Source organism: Lactuca serriola, chromosome 1 (genome assembly GCF_051521515.1).
Source record: "Lactuca serriola cultivar US96UC23 chromosome 1, Lser_US96UC23_V15, whole genome shotgun sequence".
Taxonomy (NCBI): Eukaryota; Viridiplantae; Streptophyta; class Magnoliopsida; order Asterales; family Asteraceae; genus Lactuca; species Lactuca serriola.
This window is the reverse complement of record NC_136408.1, coordinates 108,321,460-108,325,056: the sequence shown is the minus strand read 5'-3', so window position 1 is coordinate 108,325,056 and position 3,597 is coordinate 108,321,460. Positions and strand designations below refer to the sequence as shown.

General features: G+C 27.2%; 1 long non-coding RNA gene across 1 annotated transcript; it reads left to right on the top strand.

Annotated features, from left to right (window-relative positions):
* The first annotated feature begins 1,137 nt into the window (after positions 1–1,137).
* Positions 1,138–2,586, top strand: LOC145097139 (uncharacterized). The gene is made up of 2 exons (XR_013704238.1): positions 1,138–1,882; positions 2,301–2,586. It is a non-coding gene; the product is annotated as an uncharacterized LOC145097139 (long non-coding RNA).
* Positions 2,587–3,597: the final 1,011 nt, after the last annotated feature.

Below are 3,597 nucleotides of genomic sequence, written 5' to 3'. Positions count from 1 at the left end.
TCTCAATTGAACTCTCCCATATATATATATATATATATATATATATATATATATATATATATATATATATATATATATATATATATATATATATACTACTTTATAACCCGTGGAAACCACGGTTACAAAATTAATTAAACATTCATAGTAAAAAAATTCAAAATTATTAATCAATTATTTTATATAAAATTTTAAATACATTATTAATTAAGAGATTTTTTTATTAGTTATGTAAAATTATAATTATTGATTCAAATAAATATGTGGAATTAATTTATCATATATATTAGATTCTTTTTATTTGTGAACTAATGAAAACAATAATATAAAATTTAAAATTTAAATTTAAAATAAAGAATAAATAGATTGACAAATAACATCACATTAATTAGGAGGTTTAATGAATTTAAAATAGAGAATTAATAGAATGACAAGTGTCATCATATTAATTAGGAGTTCTAATAGTATGACACTTGACAAAAGGACTACTCTTTTATTAGTATATATATATATATATATATATATATATATATATACTAGTTGTGAAACCCGTATATTATACGGGTTGATTAAAACAAAATGTTAAATAGAACGATTAAATGAGAAGTTTATTTGAATTTGAAATTTGAAATAAATAAAAATTATGAGAAAAAAAAACATGCAAAAAATAAATAAATTAAAATTATTGTTTAGTTATCAGACCCGTATACTAAACAGGTTAATTATAACAAAATTTTAAACACAAAGGTTTAAATTGTAAATTTATTTAAAATTAAAATTGAAATTTAAAATTTAAAATTTGAAATTAATATCATTATGGTAAGTTTAATTTATGGAAACTAATTAATAATATATTAGAAATCGAAAATGAAATAAATGACAAGTGGAAAATAAATATATCTCTAAATTATGACAAAATGACATGTGGCAAATTAAATAAGAGAAGAACATGTGACAAACTCATTCTTATATATATATATATATATATATATATATATATATATATATATATATATATATATATATATATATATATATATATATATATATATATATATATATATATATATATATATATATATATATATATATATATATATACCTTAAAAAGCATTTATCTTCAAATGCTCAATTAAGAGGTACAATCCTTAAAGTATTATGTAAAACAACTTTATGGATTACAAATCTTATCAAGTTAAGCAGTCAAATTTGAACAAACAATCCTCACTTTTAGCAAATTGAATTGGTCAAAACCCGGTTAAATCAATGTTATATAGCATCTCATTCATGGCGTTGCGTTGCCAATGTCGCAAGCCACGACAACCGCCACCGTTTCTCTTTCTCACCACCATCGAGTAGCCACCGACCACTCACCTCTGTCACCATCGAATAGCCACCGATCACTCACCTCTGTCACCATCGAATAGCCACCAATCACTCACCTCTATCACACTGACTGTTTCTATCCGATGCTGAATGGAGGTGCAAAAATGAAATCGAACACATGAACAGGAACAAGAACATGGACGGAAAAATATTTTCTACACGCCATTAATCATTGTGTCCACCGCCATCACCACCCTAGAGACGGTGGTCGCCACCATCTCTAACAACCATATACCCCTGAAATCCACCACCTCTACGTCGGCTATACCTTAAACCCATGTTCTCCATCTACCATCGCCATCTTGATCTCTTCGATTCATTCTCACCTTTCAAACCTTGATCACCTCTCCGATGTAAGACATCCTTCGCCGTCGTCAACACTTTCTACCACATCGACTTCTCTACCCTTATCTGGATCTGCCCCTTTTGTTTCCAACCACTTCCCTCATCACTTCTCTGTATATCTGAAACCAATGTTCCTGCAACACTCTACATGGTTCGATTTCTTCATCTTTTTTTCTGGATTTATTTCATTTATGCGTACATACACACCGTGCAAATTTTTTTGGCTGCTTGAATATATTAGGTGTGTTTGTGGCTCTTTCATTTTGTTGCTCAGATCAACTAGATTTGATTTTAGCTTTAGCATATAGGTCAACTATGGTGCAAATTGTAGGATCTGTTTAGGTTATGGAAATATATGAGTTTAATACATTCAACAATTACTTGTTAATGATATGCTTACTTGATATATAAGGCGAGATGATTAATTACAATTGTACTTTTGGTCCCCGGATAGTTTAACTAAACAACACATCAATTAAGACTATGCTAAATGACCATTTTCCCTTCTCTTTTCTATTTCGTTCGTTTTAACCTGGGGATCCTTACAACATACTAAGCATTTCAACCAGGGGCCAAAAGTGCATGTGTTTTAGGTGGCATCCTCGCAACAAACCCAATATCTCAACAAAATCCACAACATGGAAAAGATCACGAGTCAAAATCTCCTCCATACTATCTAATGAAGGTACCTATTTGAATCACAGAGAGATTAAAGACCATGCTATTTTTGACTTTTGTTTGTATAAGACCTAAAGTACGCTGTTGTTTTTGCAACTTCCCAATGTATGTTGTTGTTTTTGGGGCTGTTGGGATTGGACCCATTTATTTTGTTATTAAAAGCGAATGTTGTGACAATCGATTATTTTGGTATGTCTTAGCAATTTTTTTTATTAAACAAGGGATATGGGGATATTACTCATTGTGACAAATCTTAGCAAAAAATAGAGACCGCAAATAATATTAACAAAATTAGTTAATTTATATCATTGCATTAACAAGTGATGATAACAAAACAATACGTTTTGTTGGTATAAAAGTAATAACAATTTAAATTTAATGTTTGTAATAGATTATTTGTATTTGTTTGATTTTCTTCCATGTAATTATTTGCAAAAACTTAATGTTAAGTAATCGCTGGTTGATTTTATAGTTCTTTGATATCTTCCATGTTTTTTGTTAAGTTGTACATATTTTGAGGAATTTTTGTGTTTTATAATACGTCTGTTAGTATGTAAAATGCATGTTAATTTTAAACTAATTTAAAAAGATCTAGATTCAAATTAGGATTAAAATTGCGTCATGACTTTACTTTATGAATATGATTAATGTTTCGAGAAATGTGGTGCATCACTATGGACACTTAATTATATTCGACAACTATTGGAAAAGAGCATATTAATACAATGTGAGATTTTACAACTTAAAAATGGTTTATCAATAATATCATTTATAATGTTGATAATTCCTTCCTTTAATGATACCTATTGCATAAAATCTTTTATAAATATTATTATATATGAAAAAACACAAACAAATAATGAAACAAACTAATAAAATATATTGATTTCATGAAACAAACAAATAATAAAACTAATTAATAAAGGATGTGTTAATGCAAATTTGAAAAGAATTCCAACTTTTAATTTAATAAGAATTTTAATTCTTATTGATTTCATTTCTACTACCATCACTCTCCATAATAATTGTTTACATATAGTAACTATTATCGCAAAAGGACTAATTGACTCTAGAACTAATTTCTAAAAAAACTATTTGTACCCGTCGCTTAGCGCGGGTAAACAGCTAGTGTGTGTATATATATATATATATATATATATATATATATATATATATATATATATATAT